This window comes from Orbicella franksi, chromosome 13, assembly GCF_964199315.1.
Source record: "Orbicella franksi chromosome 13, jaOrbFran1.1, whole genome shotgun sequence".
Classification (NCBI taxonomy): domain Eukaryota; kingdom Metazoa; phylum Cnidaria; class Anthozoa; order Scleractinia; family Merulinidae; genus Orbicella; species Orbicella franksi.
In genome coordinates this window covers 15663947-15682312 of record NC_138157.1, presented here as the reverse complement: position 1 = coordinate 15682312, position 18366 = coordinate 15663947, and the positions used below count along the sequence as shown (strand labels likewise).

Sequence of the window (18366 nt, the reverse complement as noted above, 5' to 3'; positions counted from 1 at the left end):
GTTGTCAACGCTCCTAACATAAGCCAATCATATTTTTGCGTTGTGAGAGCAACGCATAATTCAAACTCTTGGGCTTAGGCGGTAGTCCCTTCTTTCGCGTGCTCCTCGCCTCCAGGATCTCGCGGGGCCATTTTTTTCTCGCGGTTTCCTTTCGCGTCACGCACGACGGACTAAGCGAATGAGGGACTACTCGTAGTCTAAATCAAAGAAATTGGGTCACGTACGTCATGTATGGGTACACATTTGGTCTTCCCTTGGCAAAGCCGCTGACACTCATTGTGCTGTGAACCCAAAACGAACCAGAATCAGAAACTGATCAAGCGTATCATATTTAGGTCTCCGGTCTCATTAGTAATCATGGGCTGCATGTAATCGCTCTAGCACTTCATCCTGTCGATTCTTGGGTCTGTTTTTTTTTTTTTACGAACGCGTTTTACCTCGATACATAGAGATGAGATCAAAAGAAGCATTATTCAGATTATTGATCGATACCTTCAGGTGATCTTAAATACCGTTGAGAAATTAAAGAAGCGTAAATGAAAGATGTGTGATTAAGTCTGTAAAGAGGCGTTGTTTTAGCGTCATACCCGTTTACGCACTATAATAATACCTTACAAGGCAATCCATAAAGAATACTGATATCTTTACGCAACGTGTAAAGGAGTGTACAGATGAGTTAATGATACCTTTACGCAATTCATAAAGAGGCGTAAAGAAGCCTTATTGATATCTTTACGCGCAAAGGATCGTACAGATGCGTTATGGATATCTTTACGCAATGCGTAAAGAAGCGTTGAAATATGTTATTGATGTATTCACGCAATGCGCAAAGAAGCGTATAAATGTGTTATGACTATCTTTCGTTAATGATACCTGTGCGAAATCCGCAAGGAAGGGTAAAAATGCATTAATACTGATGCCACCGGCGTTTATAACTGTTTATCTAACTTAAAGCTTACTTTACACACCCTTAACACGCCGATAAGTTCGCTAAGTAAGTTCTTCTAGATCTGTACGAAGCACTCATTATCACGGGGTATGATTTTTCACAACAGCACTGTTTTCAGCAGTGGAGGCTTTCGTTTCCTTCATTTATGATACAAAATAACAAACGATTTGAGTTTACTTTGTCAACTCATATAAGGTTCCCTTACACTAGGTATAAGGTAATCTCCACAAGACAGTATACATTAGTATAAGGATACAAACGTATACTGATAATTACACAGACCTTACACATATACTTCAGTATACCTTTCCGTACACATTATATATACGGGTCCATTATACCTCCTTATACATGCCATTTCATGCAGTGCATAAGGTAGTCTTAATGCTTGAATTTCGCGAATCAAACAGGCTTTTGGGCCGAATTATTCTCTGCCACTCGCTTGGTGCTACTCCAGAGAAATTAAGACAGTAATCAGTTACAGGGGTGGCGAATGGTCCTTCAAAATCTCTGGATCTCGCAAAATTTTAGTCGAATTTCACGGGTCTCGCTGTCTTGTTTTTTAGCGGTTTTGTGCGTCTCGTAGTCTCGCAGTCTCGAGTTTTCGCGATCGTAAGTCTAAGGGTTTCGAAGCCCCAATTTGTTTGTTTATTTGATATTAAAAATGACGTGTTCTCGTCACTTGATATTGAATTTCAATGAAGCAACAGTTTCAACCAGCTCGAAGAAGCACGCTAGAAGGCTGTACAAGCTCATTCTAGCTCTCAATTAAATCTGGGGCTCGAATTTTAAGAGCCTGAACATCTCGCGCCCGCTCTTAAAACACTTTGAAGTCTCGGTTTCTCAACCTAAAAAAACCAAAATGTCACGGACTCTCAGAGGAGAACGCTTGTCTCGCCGTCTCGCAAAGTCTCTTACCGTAAGTGTTAGCATTGTAAATTCGTGTGGTTATAAAAGCGACTTACCGTGCTTGGAGTTTCCTTTAGTTATATTTCTTCGAAATCAATCTAAGCTTCGATAACAGAGTAGCCCTCTATCGGGAACAGTAGATGAAGAACTAGATGACAAGATATGATTATTGTTCGGCCAAGCGCACGGCGGAAAAACCGCTGCTCATGCGCAGTAGATTTCGGTTCGCCTTCCCACCTTTCCATTTTCAAAATGGCGGACGACGAATGAAAAACGAACACGTCATTGTCATGGCTTTTGGCAACATCTTGCTCGCTCAAGGCAGTTACAAACAACTCAGCTACTTTGGGCAATGATCCATACTGATGTTTTGACTGTGACTGAGAGGATCGTAACGGTGTTGTCAGATTTCTCAGGGGATAAAGACAGCTCTTCCGAAAGGAAACTTTCAGCTTTTCCAAATTCACCCGAGGTACCGTTTTTCCTTTTCTTAAGGTCTTGTCAAGTTCTTTAAGGTTTTGAACCGCAATTTCTTGTAGCTTGTTTAATTTTACGGAACATATAAAATATGACTTTTTTTTCGTGCTGATGAAAATTTTTAAATGCTATTTGTTCTTGGACTTTTGTATCGTTGCCTGAAGAAAGAAACGTGGAGGACGAATTCGTAAGTAGTACACACTAATGCCTAATTTTGTTGTGTGTTTCGCTTGTGTGCTATTCATTCGTGCTTTGTTTTGCCGCTTCAGTGGATGGCATGTACTGCCATGAGCTGAAAACTTGTAGTAAGCTTATAGAGGTTTAATATGGCATTGTAGAAAGTTGTATTGTATATGTAATACAGCTTGAAGGATAAAATAAATTGCTCTTTGTTTATGTTAGCCTGTGTTTGATATTATGGGTTATGCTACTTCACACTTACTACGATTCTTGTTCCTTGGCTACGCAGCTTTCCCCGCAGCTAGCTGTAGCCTTCGTTATTGCAAACATTTCTCCATTGTGTTAACGAAAAAAGCAATCCGCCAAAAGGGGTTCTTGTTCCACTTTAATTTATACTGGGGGAACATTCGTTTATGTGAAGGCTTGTAGTTACATCGACATTCAGTCAGTGTAAAACGCAGACTGTGCACTGCAGACTGCAGAGTGAGGGGGAAATACATACTGCAGACATTATTATAACAGAATCGTGTTTTATCGAGAGCTAACCTTATACAGGCTAACTGGAGAAAATATTCAGGCTAACCCTAGGGCGGATACAGAGAAGGGGTTTCGAGATACAAACTGCCAAAAGGCAGTCCCCTGTAGGGGGACCGGTGGCTTTCACACTGGAAATTTATGAAATTGTGGTCCTTGAATTGGAAATGGGATTTCTGTTATTCTGAGGCCAAGTTCGCATGTTATGTTTTATTTCTTTTTTTTTTTTTAATCTAGGGGGTTCGACAAAACCAGCCAAAGCCCCCTAGATCCTTCCCAGCTAACCCGAGTGATATTCAATCTAACCCTAGAACTATTGAGGCTGAACTCTCACTTCTTTTAGCCCGAATAAGGTTGGTCTGTTTACTGTTAACACACAGTAACACTTGAAAAGTCTGCATCTTACACTGACCACATTGGAAAGCATGCCTTTTTGCAAAAAGCACTATTGTGAGAAAACACATGAAAACTGCACGATCCCTCCTCCCCCAATAGTAAGTTTAAGTCTTGTTCGAAGCAAATACCATATGCCATCTCTCCTAGATACTTTAAAGGAGAAGGTTCAGTAGCCTACACTGCAATAAAATTCTACTGTTTCATATTGTGTTCCAGATAAATTCCATACCCTTGCAGACCCTGCCACCAAATTTTGTTTACTCCCTCCCCCAACTTCCAACCATCCTAAGGGGTCACCACCTTATTGTGGAGGGATGGGTTTTGTATCCATGACCCTATGAGCTATGTCAGCTAGAGTCTTGTACTTCTGGTAGGTTGAAAGATAGGGACCAGACAAATTGTGATCACGTGGCTTTCCAGGTTGGGTGTTAGGCTGAGGGCTGATAACCCACTACTGTAGAAAATAAGACTATAGCAGATCCAGAAGATATTCAAATCTCTATCAACATCAGTGAAGCTACAAGGGCTAATATCATAACACATGCATTTGGAGCAAACCCCTTCCTCTGAACACCTCACTGAAATTAACTACATGTAAAAACTACTGTTAAGTTAACCTCTCCCATTCCCAAACAAAAAGACCAAACAAGCGTGACTAGAATTGTTTCATTAAAAACGCCCCCCAAATATAGAAAACTAAACTGAAATAAAAATAAAATCCAACACAAACACACAAGCAATGAGCATCATTAAAAAACTGGATCACTGGATAATGCAATTTGAGAGTTTTCATTGTTTTAGCTATCAGGGGTTATGAGCCATTATACCATGCTCTACAAATATGGAAAGCGTATGCATGATTTTTTGAGCATTTTTATTGTTATTTAAGTCTAGTTTTCTATATTTTGGAGGCCTTTTTAATAAAACAATTATTCCACTCATGCCTGTTGGATATGAGAAGTACTATTTCCAAAACGAGAGCGAGTGTTTCATCGGGGTATCCAAACACCGAGAAACAAATGAAAGCACTCGGCCTACGGCCTCGTGCTTTTATTGCTTCAAGGTGTTTGGATACCCGATGAAACACGAAGCACAAGTTTTGGAAATAACTTCTCATGATCACTCTTAAAGAAATAATAAACAAAGACTTCCAATTAGAATTGTTTGCTGTCTAACATTACTTCCTCAATAATTTCAATATCAATGATATTTTTTACCAGCGTAATTAATTTGCATTTATGGTGCGATTTAATTTATTCTGAGATGTGAAAGTTGCTGGGGTTGCCAGTATTTACAAGTTGTCGTTCAGTCAGGATGTATATCGCAAGAAAGTCGTTCGAGAGATTTCGGTAGCCGAAAAGTGTGGAGGATGAGAAGAAAAGTGTTGATAATGCAGTACCGAAATCAACAGCTTATAAAGCCAAATGGTCGGGTAAGGTTTTCGAGGAATGGAAACTGCATCGATTAGTGAAGTCCTGTACTTTGGAACCCGGCGGTCTTTTTACCACGAAAGACTTTGAAGAAAGAGTGCAAACTTTGGAAACGGCCATTACAGATATGCCTGCATGCAGTCTCAACTACTGGCTGTCAAAGTTCGTTCAAGAAGTAAACAATTCTTCTGGGGAACGTTATCCTTCCCACTAGTTGTACTCGATTATTTGCGGACTGAAGTGCCACCTCTCTGATGTAAATGGAAGTGCTATTGGGTGTTATTTAACCTTTAAATAACAGCCACTATTCACCTTGATTGCAAAGAATAAATTACTGCTAAATATCGCATAACCTTCCACACCAAAATATTATGATCTACAAATTTTTAAGAAGTCTAATCCCAACCAAGCTGTTTACCAAGCTATAATTTTTCTGTCTTCAAACATTTTTCTTTATTAATTACTGGGGAATCCTGAAATACTTGTTCCATGCATTTGGTTCCGTAATTATCCCTTTTATTATTCCTAAATCTTTTTATGAAAGGAACATATCATTTAGTATCCTCTCCAAGGAAGATGGCATTCATTTCATCCAGGAAAAAAACTTCTTCACGTTGATGTACATGGCCACGTCACACTGTCCCCAGCCAGAGAATCAAGCCATTGAAAGAGAGGAGGAGAGCTGTGAAAATCTGAGGTCTAACTGTGTAAAAAAAGAGGAAAAAATGTAAAATTAAATTAAGCTATACTTTGGCTTCATCCTTTGAATACTTATTACATTGCAAGAAGAAATGTCATTAACTTAGTATCTGCACTGTTCATACATTATACAATACTGCGTAGAGCATTGAAGACTACGCAACTTCTTTCAACCTATATTGTGAATACCTCAGTCATTTTGCTAGCTTTGTAACTGGGAAATTTAAATCATGTAGTACAACATAATCATGAAGTACAACAAAAGGATTGTTACTTCTTGAGGTTTCACTCAATAAAAAATAAATAAATAAAAACATTTCATTAACCTCATCATCATCTGACTAATTAAACCCAAAAAAGTCTGCCTTTAGGTCAAAAAATAATTTTACACGATAACCTTTAAAAACTCTTTCAAACAACGCAATTAGTCCATTCAATAACAACAAACCTTAGTTTACATCTGTCATATCAGATTCTTGCAGTGCTGCAAGAACTTTTCAATTGTAGACAACACAAGCCAGAGGATATATCCAAACGTAGAAAGAAATGTGTCACCTTGAATAGTATGCTGATATCCGGACTGGACATAAGTTGGCTACGCTTTTAAAACGTTCATTGTATGTAAGATTTATATCCTGAAATCTACAAAATTAAGCTCATTTGTAGTACAGTGTCAACGGTTTTCGTCACTTATTTATATGAACATGGCAGACAAAAAAACCTAACGGGTCTCTTCCCAGAGGCAAGTCAAGATATGACGGGTAATTCAAATGATAGCGAACAAAATCTTCAACTTTTCAAATGTAGACTCATCGAGCCAAAACGTTTCCGAAGTCACACGAACTAGAAAATGTTGCCAATTGCAAAAATCAACCATTTACGGAAGGAAAGGAAGGAAAACTTGGCTTACCTTTCAACATAGCTTTCCATTATGCTGTGTTCATTGTGTTAAGTCATCTGTACTCCAATATCTGCAGCAGAAGAGTATTGTAAATAAGCTAAGCAGGTGCTTCCGCTCGGCACAAAATGAACACGGCACCAACGGACAAAATAAATCACAACACAAAGAATAACACTCAAAGAAGGAAAAAAAACCAGGCTAACATTTGCAACATACTTACTTTTGCTTAATCCGCATTCTCTGCGACAAGTAGAAGTTCTAACTGGGTAAAAATCCACAATATTTCTTGTTGTTCGATGCTCCCGCTTGCAAAATATTCAGACATTTTCGAAACTCGTTTGCAGCCGCAAATTGTCAGCGGCGAGCGCTTGAGCATGCTCCAAGACAACGGATTTTTCAGCCAATCAGCGGTTTTTCCGCCGTGCCCCCCCCCCGTTCGGCCATATGAAAAAAAGGCACCGCAGAAATACTTTTTTTGACGTCACGGTAACTGGTCAGTGGTCATCACCATCAGGCTGTGCAGTCCTTTGATCGATCAGTTCTCTGCGCTCGACTACAAGATTGGTTTTTTTGCTTCGTTTTAAGGTCGAAAATATCCTTGATACTTCTCGTTAGTGGTGAGTTTGACGTCCCTTAAATGGGTTTTCAATACTCAAACAATGTTCGTAAAGAATAGCCGTACAGGGGAGTCGTTTTCAGTCCGGAATATCCCGATATATTAGGATATCTGTGATGTCACGAAACTCACATTTCAACCAATGAGAGTGCGTGTTTTGGTTGGAGTGTTGTGTTTCACAACAAACCAAAAGATTCAAGATGGCGGACAAAGATAGTCGCGAGTACTTTCCAATGCCATGAATGCGGGCCTTCAGGAGGTATATATTTATCTCGAATTGAGTTAATAGTGTCCAAATTATAAAATAAAAGGAAAGTTTGTGTTCGCCTTCCATGTCACAGAAAATTCTGCCCAGATAATGATTATCTTCGGACTGAAGGAAGCACTTCGGAACGCAATGCGTGCCAAGTTTGACGAGCTCCAGTTATCATTCTTTGGAAAGAGACCGTACAATCGGTAAGCATCTTTATTCTACATTTTTCTAATCACAGAAATGATCGATATGAGAATTGAGGCTTTCCTCTTATCTAGGGATTATCGGACCGAAATTGACAGCACATGCGTGTTCTTATATGCCAGGAAAGATAAATTGTAAAATGTCCAAAATGTTATGCGTTTTTTTGGCTAAATCGAAGAAATGAAATCATTATTAAAACAGAATTTTTAATAACGCATACGAGTTCTGTCATACAAAATAAACTAAACTAGAAAAATGTATCCAGAATTTTAGTGTTGTCAGATGCATGGATAGTCAAAAATTCTGTTACTTTGTAAATCTGAAATTTCTCCATTTTGGTATTTATTTCAAATATTTCTTGTATCTACTTGTTGCTGTGCTAGAAGATATCATGTCTGATTTCCACATTTAAATTATGAAAACTTACATATAATTGCTGACTTTCACAAGTTATTTTATGGTTGGCCATTCGTTTCAAAATTACGACAGGGTATACGCGGGTTTTTCTGCCGCGTATACTTGTTTACATACGTTACGTATGGGCTTTAAGCTCATATATACGACCATTTAGATCGCGTATATACGCATTTTTAAAGGGCCACATATTTGCGTAAATTCAAGCGCGGGGATATGCGAAATAAATGCCCAAATATACGCGTCCTACAAGGACCCATATATACGCGTGCTAAAATGCGCGTATATGCGGGGTGCTTACCATTTACAAAAACCATCCGGTTGGAAATTTCAGGCATAAACATGAAACAATGAAATTTGACGTTGCGGGAGAGGGAATTGTTATAAAGTATATCCACATCAGCTAGAGAGACTAAAAAGATCAGAAAAATAGCATCACCTCAAATCACATCCCATATTTTCTGAAGCTTCCCAAATGGAATGGCTCGTACCATTTGATTTTCCAACTGGAATTTCCGGTTTTCCCGTGTAAATGGTAAGTGGCCCGGGTCTCGTAAATTACGTTGTATATGTCAGCACGAAATGTGCCTTTTAAGAGGATGACTGTTCGTGTATGATAGCAATGAAAATTACTTTAACTAGAAATCGTCAATATGACGGCAGTGGTGAAATGCCTTGTCTTGGTCTATCTGCTATTTAATGTTTGTTACTGCAGCTCCCCCGCTGACTGAACTTCTAGAAACAGTTATGCGTCTTTTGAATGACTGTGCAAGATTTATCCTCACGGTAATCGTAACATGGCAGAGAACTTGATCGTTCGTCGTGAAGTTGCTTTGGATTCTGTTCACCGTTTAGGACATAGGTGCCCAAGCGAATGCTGAGAGAATTCTGCCTCTTGAATTGCTGGTGAGACAAATTCAATACTTACTGCATAGACGGGAAATGTTTGCAGCTCAGTTTTGAACTTGAGTAATCTCAAACTACACAAAGCATAAGCAGTGGAAAACATTCTTATAGAGAAAAATTTATATTTGGTCAACTTTTAATCCTGGGTTAGCGTTAACCGGCTTTCGAACAACCCGGCCCTGATGATTCGAGAAACAAGACTAAAGTTGGTTTTCCAAATCTGGTATCAGTATCATGCTGGGTCATTTGCAAAGTAGAAATATCAATGTTCAGCGTCAGCATGTAAGGGAAAGTTTTCTTCCAAACTGACCCAGCAGGGTCTGATTTGAGGTGGTTCAATACCATCACAAGGCGTGTTAACGGCGTCAGGGGACCTAATTCCCTCTGGCACATTGATGGACTACACTGCGTTATCAGTTGGAGGTTCGTAATACATGGTAATTTTGACAGGGCTTTAGACTTTAAGTTGTGCAATAAACAATTCTGCTGCGACTGGGCTCGCTCTATTCTTAGCTGCTGTGCAAAGTTATGGATTGCCCCCTAGAGTGTGTTCAGACGAAGGGGATGAAAATTTAGAGGTAGGAAGAGCTATGCTATGGCACAGGGGATTTAATAGGGGAAGCAAAATTGATGGGTTGTCTGTACACAACCAGTGAATTGAGCTTCTCTGGAGAGAAGTCTTTATTGAAGTCGGTCAGTTCTACTACACTCTGTTCTACCAGATGGAAGAAAATGGCATCCTGGAATCGACAAGCATAATCGATCTGTTCTGTTTGTATTACATATTTCTTTCCAGAATTAACAACCAGTTAAACCTCCTAGTTTAGGCATGGAATAACCATGCTGTACGCACGACCAATATGGGTGAACGCAGTGATTTTACAAGATATATGTAATACTGGAAATACTAGCTGTCAGGGACACATTTGATGATAACACCCAACCAGATGAATTATCTGGTTAAGAGCCAAAAGGACTTACACTAAAATCACAGTCTGTTTCCTAAAACTCCCCTTGAGGTATTGATATATCATAGGCTGTAGGACCCACTCTTCCATTAGAAGCTGATACAGTTGACAAAGCCCTAATGGGAATACACTGAGGTGCATGAAACTGCTCTTAATGCAAACATTTCCCATCTAAGTAGTAAATATTGCATTTGTCTCACCAGCGATTCTAGAGCCCGTATCTTCTCAGCATTTGCCTTGGTACCTCTGTCCAATGAGTCAACTAAAGGATTAGCCTGCGTAGCTTGGCGGTTTAGCAATTTTTTTAAGCAATTTGAGCGCGAGCGCACAAAGCGACAAAACCGCGAAAACCAGCAAGAACCCCCCCAGGCTCCTCGTGGCTACGCCGCATTTGGCGCTTCTTATCACGGCTTCGTCATTTTCTTAGCGTTAGGATAAAATCTTGAACAGTCATTCAAAAGACGCATAACTGTTTCTAGAAGTTCATTCACGGGAGAGCTGCAGCAAGAAACATTAAATAGCAGATAGACCAAGACAACGGTATTTTGCCACTGCCGCCATATTGACGATTTCTAGTTAAAGTAATTTTCATTGCTATCATACACGAACAGTCATTCTCTTAAAAGGCACATTTCGTGCTGACATATACAACGTAATTTACGAGACCCGGGCCACTTACCATTTACATGGGAAAACCGGAAATTCCAGTTGGAAAATCAAATGGTTCGCGCCATTCCATTTGGGAAGCTTCAGAAAATATGGGATGTGATTTGAAGTGATGCTATTTTTCTGATCTTTTTAGTCTCTCTAGCTGATGTGGATATACTTTATAACAATTCCCTCTCCCGCAACGTCAAATTTCATTGTTTCATGTTTATGCCTGAAATTTCCAACCGGATGGCTTTTGTAAATGGTAAGCACCCCCGCATATACGCGCATTTTAGCACGCGTATATATGGGTCCTTGTAGGACGCGTATATTTGGGCATTTATTTCGCATATCCCCGCGCTTGAATTTACGCAAATATGTGGCCCTTTAAAATTGCGTATATACGCGATCTAAATGGTCGTATATATGAGCTTAAAGCCCATACGTAACGTATGTAAACAAGTATACGCGGCAGAAAAACCCGCGTATACCCTGTCGTAATTTTGAAACGAATGGCCAACCATATTATTTACCCAAAAATATCAAAATATAATTCCTGGACAGGTTGACAAGGGAGCATTCACAATCCATCCACATGTCCCAAGCTTTTATTATATATTTATTTAAAGTATACAAAGCAAATTCAGTCTTGAAAGTAAAATCCATTTTATTTTATTCACTCTTTAGGTACTCTCAACCTTGAATTTGCCTCTTAGCAGAATGCAGGACCTGAAACAAATCACAAGCACTTAGACATGTCAATATTATTACAAATGTATTTTTCGTTTTAACATATGAATTTATTTTGAATGTAGTTACCACATTAGTCTCACTAAATAAGAGATTGCCCTCAAGTGGTCTGATAACTCTTATGTTTTCTATTTTTTATTACATATTCCTAACGTACCAAACTGATATGTTTCCTGTTCACAACCAATTAATGTTTTGCATTAGTTTCACAATTAGTAATGTTCAACACTTGACACTACATTCCAAACTCTTGTACCTTTTCAGTCTTTGCGTTCATATAAATTATTTTGCAAAAACATTACTTTCTGGTACATTCAAGCTTCATGGGGAGGTGAAAAGAATCACCATCTGCTAGGAACAGCTACAGTGTGTATAGTTTTTTAAAAAATGCCAAAAAAAAAAAAAGAGTACAATGCCCCCTACAAACCTTAACTTACATGTTTGCATGGCCCTCAACGTCTGGTAAATGAGCACAAACAATCTCTCTACCCTTTGTGCCATTCCTTGGGATACTGATAACGTCCATTTACAGGGAATCACTGCACTACCCCCGGCCTGTCTGTTTCGCTGCCACTTCTGTGCTGTAGGTGGTTTTCAACAGGCTGCTGGCTCTCCAGTGATAAAACTGGAGTGCGCATTCGGTGAATCACCACCAAAACAGAGACCTCCCAAATTTGTTTAATTTCGTCCGCATACTTAGCGACGTCTTCTTTCCTCTCTTTTCCCTTTGTTTTTTCCCCCAAAAATTCGACAAAGTGCCTCGAGCAGTCGAGTATGCCCTTCCATGTACTTAAGAGAGAGAAATTGAAAACAACTGTCATAAAAATGAAGGAACGATGCATTACTCAAGCCTTACAACAATAGCGGTTCAGGTATACTTGTAACGCCTCAAATTCAAAGAGAGTTTACAAAATATCGGCGTTGTTTACAACCGTATAATTTGGCATGATGAAACTTTAACACTAGAACTAGTAAAAAATATACACAGCTCAATGAAAAATACGTGAATACTAGAAAATAACGCGTACTCTTTACTAACCTTAATATTTGGCCACAAAACCGCGTCAACATCGTCGCTTGATACCAAAAAAACTCAATGATTAGAAGACAGTCAACGTTCTCCCACTACCAAAATGGCCGCTTATTCTCCTTCTCAACGTTTGGTAGCAAAAAGTCCTGGATAATGCTGGCCAGACTCTATGCGAGACTGGAAACAACATATTTTCTTTGTCCGCGTAGAAGGTCCGCCATTTTCCCTGCTAACAATAGCTTCATGATGTCATGACCGTTCTAATTTATCGGGAAATTCCGGACTGGTTTTGTGTGGAGTAATGTGTAGTTTGCTGACTCGTGCTGTCGAAGCGTGGATCGTGTTGCTTCAGCTCAATGCCTACCACTGGGCCGATTTTGGTCACTCCAGTGACCATAGATTGAAAACGTGACAGAAAATTGGCGTTACTTTCGATTCTCACCAAATTTGGACAGTGGGATGATCTCATCAGCCAATAACAGGCCATTTTTCAGCTCTTTTCGTCATATCCCCCCCTCGGGAGATTTTTGGCAAGTTAGCTAATTAAGTATGCAAGCCAACGTAATGGCGGACGCTCTCGGCGAAATGTTTATTTGCTCAAAATTGGGGCAAAATCTTTCGGAGATGAAAGTCAGGACATTTGTAAGGATACAGAAAGTAATTTGGAACCAGTTGCTGGCTTCTAAGGCTGAATTTATCCAGAAGTAAGCTGTATTTTCGTTTTCGTGCCGAAAGCCACGCGGTGAAATATTATCGGCTTGTTATGCTGTCCTGTTCTGTTTTTTCTCTTGGTCTTTTTTCTAGCCTGCCGAGGCCATTCTTTCGTCTAAATCAGTTCAAAAAAGTTCGAAAATGATGTTCCCATTGAAGTTTAAGCTCTCAGGTGATAATTCTGGAGTTTTTTGGCCGAAACGTCGGCTTTGTTATGTCCGTGTTTTTCGGTTGCTATGGGCGACCGTAGCGCCCTTTGTTAGGTCAAGTCTGAGAAGTGAGGTCGCAAAAAAATTCTAATTAATTCTGGTTTTGTTCGATTTCGCTGAAATTTTAACACGATAAAGCTGGATTGTTAAGGAATAGATTTACGTTCTACCGATGTGTGGTAGCTATTAACACTAAAGTGATATATCGCTTCAAAATCAGGGTTTTGAAGAGACTTTTTTTGCAACGTGTGGGTTCGGCGTGATTTTGTAATCGGAGGATTTTGTTGACCCCAAAGGAAAAAATATCCCGAAAAGGTCATTTCATCGACGATTCAAACGAATATAAATATGTATATGTTCCGAGCTAACTTTCTGGTGAAAAAATATAATTTTTGACGTGCGCTGGGTTTTTAATTTTCTTCCCGCGAAACACAGGGTATGTGAAGAGTTAAGAATTGTCAAAAACAACGATGGGTATCCAGGCAAAGCAGAAGATTGGTTCTGTATGAACCTTTTGCAAGGGGTTTGAAGACTGGTTGGATTTAAAATGTAATTTGAATGAAATGGTAGAGGTACATGTAAGTCGGGACCGTTTTAGTCACACTCACTTTGCGCCAACATGTGGCGCTTGTTAACTTTAGATTATAATTCGCAACGCGTCAGAGTAACTTTAGTAAATGGTTTGAACCCAGGAGTATCAGTAGTTCGTATAGCGTGATCGTCCGGTTGAGTGTAGTGTTAAAGAATATTTTATGAAATTCTAGCCTTCATATGAGTAACGCAAACAAGCGTTACAGAAAGCCGAACAAACAACCTTGTCACGTTAATCTCTGCACGTGTTTCGGGCAAAAGTTCCCACGAGAAAATGTTGTTATCAAAAGAGTTTCCTTGCGTGTTTTACGCTATGTTTTGGCAAGAATAACTATTTCCTTTTCGGTAACCCACAACGCGGTCCAGGAGATCGATTAACCTTTGAACACTGGAAAACAGGTGACCAAAATGATCAAAGGAGCCCGGGGCGGCATCTGACCCGCGGGGTTAACTCGCCAAGGTTGTGCATCTAGAAACATTGCTGAGAATATTTGTTGATCAGTTTTAGTAATTCATAAGAATATTGGTTGATTAGGGTTAGTAATTTAGCAACGTCAGCTTTCTCAGAGTTAGTACGTGCACGTATGATTTAGGGACTGCGGAAACCGCGATTCCCTTGACCATACGTGATCGAGATAATTCTCACTATCTTTTGGCCAAGCCCAAAACGCCGTTTACCGCAGGCATCGTTATTTCTTTATTCTTTGTCTTATTTCGGAAACACCGTATTAGCCAATCGCTGTACAGCTTGCTAATGCGTAGCTATATAATCGCGAGTTTTAGTTTGTAAAAAGGAGTCCAGAAGAGAAAAGAGTTTGTAGTTGGATGTAGCACAGAGTACGCTAACAGCTTCGCCCCAGCATTAAAAAATCTGTTTGGTAACAGATTTCTGGTGGAGAGCCCGGGCAGTCCACGGTACAACGCAGCCAAGACGTGAAGAAGAACCAGTGACTACGCCAAGAGAAAACTGTAAGTCATGCTTAAGCTAGGGAAAACCAAGCCTTAGGCCTAACACACACAAAAGAAAAACGAAACAGAATGGAAAAGGCGTGTGGTCTTGTAATGGTAAATAATGTACAATTTTAATTAGTTTTCGACCATCTTAGTATTTTTTTTCCTCACGGACTGAGTTTATTTTGTTTCTTGGATGTTCACGCCTATCCTTGAATTGGATGTTTTTGGATCCGTACACGTTGTTTTCTCTTTAATGTGGTATCGCTAGTAGAACGTCTTGTTTCTCGGTGGAAGAACAGAATTCCTTTTCCTTGATTCAGGCACACAAGTTAAACTTTTTCAGGCTGCTTACTCGTGGCAAGGCGAAATCGGCTTCTGCGCCTAGGCCCGCCGGTAATAAAAGTTCTAGTCCGCTTTCAAACATAAGGAAGAGAAAATTATCTTCAAAATTACCCAGAACCTCGACTAAACAACCCAAAACCGGGAGAAAATCAGCGTCAGCGAAACTGGCGCAATCACTTGCGCAAGACTCAGATATTCTAGCGGACGGGCACAACACTGGAGAAGAGCCGCCTCTTGTAGTCGAAGCATCTGGCGCTTCCAATGAAGGCCAGCAAAACTTACACATAAATATGAACGCAGACGAACTTACAAAGGTCCTTACGGACCACACCAAGGATCTATCGACCCATTGGGATAAGCAATTGTCAGCACTCACAAAAGCGGTAGAAACAACCCACTTAACGCCCACTTTTCCAAGTGGAAGTAGCGTGCCTCTGCCAAAATTCTCCGGCGACTGTGACGAAGACGTTAACGAGTTTTTGGCAAACTTTAACAGAACGGCTCGTGTTTATAAATTTAGTGAGGATCGCAAGGCAGAGATTTTGCCCCTTTATCTTACAGGGAATGCGAGTATCTGGTATAACACCACACCAGGTCTGTCAGGAAAAAACTTCGACACGCTTACCGAGGCGCTAAGAAAACATTTTCATTCCGACTCCGACGTTTGGCTGTTAAGGCAAAAACTTAACGAACGAAAACAGTTAGCAACCGAGTCGGTTAGCGAATTCGCCGCTGGTATCCGACGTTTGGGCCAGCGAATTAACTTGCCACGCTCGGAATGTATTAACTATTTTATTCAAGGCTTGAAACCCGAGCTAAAAAGCTTCGTAATTTTACAGCGTCCGACATCTTTCGAAGAGGCTGAAATGCATGCGAAACTTAAGGAATCCGTCCCCGAACCTAAACCGGTTGACCGAACCGGTGAAATTTTGAAAGCACTCGCGCATATGCAGCAAACGGCCATTACCAAGGAAAATTCGAGCATTGCTGCGTTTGATCGCTACGAAAGCACACACTCGAAACCTGCCCCAAGGGAGCACCACCCCGTGACAAGAGATGACATCGCCAGAATTGTACAACAACAAATCCGACAGGAAATGCGGCGTAACCCTCGATTTAGCGGTCAAAATACGCGAGGCCGACGCACGTTTGACGGCCGCCCAATTTGTGATTTTTGCAATAAACCGGGGCACATAATTGCAACTTGTCGCCAGCGACAAAATCAGGGTAGGGACCCAAGAATCCCAAATTCGAATGCACCGCGTGGCCCACCCCAGAGTTGGGGACGCCCGCAATATTCGACTCACACAGGAGATCAAAATTTAAACTAGCAGCGATCTCTTGCGCACGGGAACGACAAGAGATCGGAAAAGAAAACAGATTTACGCACTCTTATATGAATTTTGATAACCACGCGCAACACAATTACCCAAGTTACAATGACGCCTATTGTTCGCAAGTAACACACGAGCAGGACGAACGGAACCACAGGAATGTCACTTATCAACCTATAAATTGTGACCCTTCGTTATGCGAACCGCAACAAAGTAGCTCAATTACAAAAGCGGTTTCGGTACAGGAAGAATGCAGTCGAGTGACTGCTGAATTTCAAGCGCGTGAGGCTACATTCCCGAGTAGAGCAGAAACCACAATGAACTCTGACACAACACCACCAATGCGCACCTTTCACGCGGTGCGATCGAATCAAATGTCAAAGAGATTACACAAAGAAAAACAAGAAGATCTGTTAGATCTTATAACCGCGCTTTTAAAATTTAACTGTTTTCTTAGTATTACAGTCGCAACGCAGTGCATATTCTAAAGCAATCTTTGATGATTCATTGATTACTGTAGACATCACAGCACTTGATCAACATAAACTCTATTATCGCACCATCAGTCGTAGCCGTTGTGACATCTCGATGACGTAATAGTCTTAATCTGGAAGTTTCTTCGGGATATGTATGGGCATGAAGATACGAACACTATTACAAACCGCTTTCTTTCTTTAAAGTCACGATTAAATTTAATTGTTTTTTTCCCTTGAGTTAAGGGCTAGCAAAGAAGTCACACGAGTCACATAATTCAAGAATTGCGTTATCTACGGCTATCTTTAGTACGGTGGTTATTTCCCTATCAATGACGTAATCTTTGCACGTTCTGACACGTTCTTTGCTTGGCTTCCAAACATTTAATTTTCTTTCCGATCTATGAACTCGCTGCGATGAAACAGTCAAAGGATTTACTTCATTTGCCTAAAACCGCAAGAAATAGTCGCAAAATTACAAATAAATTAATGACCGTCGCTTCTGCCGAAATAAACTTGCAAAGTAAACACGATCTTATTTGTCACGTAGCGAAAGTGAAAGCTGCAACGTCAGCGCATTCCATGGTTGACGTAATACCTTTTCTTGACGTATTTATTATTCCCTTGGAATCCAACGCTTCGATAAAACCAAAAGAAAATATATTTTACACACAATAAAGAAAACAATATCCGTAAAGTTGTCCGTGTATTAATGTTTCAACAGCTTTTGGCGAATGAACATAACACGTTGCGTGACTCGAAATTTGGCTGACAGGGAGGTTGGGTCTGGTCGCAGACAAAAAAAAAATAAACAAGAAGATCTGTTAGATCTTATAACCGCGCTTTGAAAATTTAACTGTTTTCTTAGTACTACAGTCGCAACGCAGTGCATATTCCAAAGCAATCTTTGATGATTCATTGATTACTGTAGACATCACAGCACTTGATCAACATAAACTCTATTATCGCACCATCAGTCGTAGCCGTTGTGACATCTCCGATGACGTAATAGTCTTAATCTGGAAGTTTCTTCGGGATATGTATGGGCATGAAGATACGAACACTATTACAAACCGCTTTCTTTCTTTAAAGTCACGATTAAATTTAATTGTTTTTTTCCCTTGAGTTAAGGGTTAGCAAAGAAGTCACACGAGTCACATAATTCAAGAATTGCGTTATCTACGGCTATCTTTAGTACGGTGGTTATTTCCCTATCAATGACGTAGTCTTTGCACGTTCTGACACGTTCTTTACTTGGCTTGCAAATATTTAATTTTCTTTCCGATCTATGAACTCGCTGTGATGAAACAGTCAAAGCATTTACTTCATTTGCCTAAAACCGCAAGAAATAGTCGCAAAATTACAAATAAATTAATGACCGTCGCTTCTGGCGAAATAAACTTGCAAAGTAAACACGATCTTATTTGTCACGTAGCGAAAGTGAAAGCTGCAACGTCAGCGCATTCCATGGCTGACGTAATACCTTTT

General features: G+C 40.1%; 1 protein-coding gene and 1 long non-coding RNA gene across 3 annotated transcripts in view; both read right to left on the bottom strand.

The window, feature by feature from the left end:
- Positions 1-18366, bottom strand: part of LOC145464755 (beta-1,3-galactosyltransferase 5-like) — a 49051-nt gene that overhangs the window by 6612 nt on the left and 24073 nt on the right. The window contains exon 1 of one of the 2 annotated variants that reach the window (XM_081448543.1): positions 1915-1990. The exons of the other annotated variant lie outside the window; for it this stretch is intronic. The gene's annotated coding sequence lies outside the window, so the exon portion shown is untranslated. Of the gene's footprint in view, positions 1-1914; positions 1991-18366 lie in introns of those variants that run through there. 2 annotated transcript variants of the gene reach the window in all.
- LOC145464773 (uncharacterized) overlaps positions 1-18366 on the bottom strand; it is a 50512-nt gene that overhangs the window by 9427 nt on the left and 22719 nt on the right. The window lies entirely within an intron of this gene.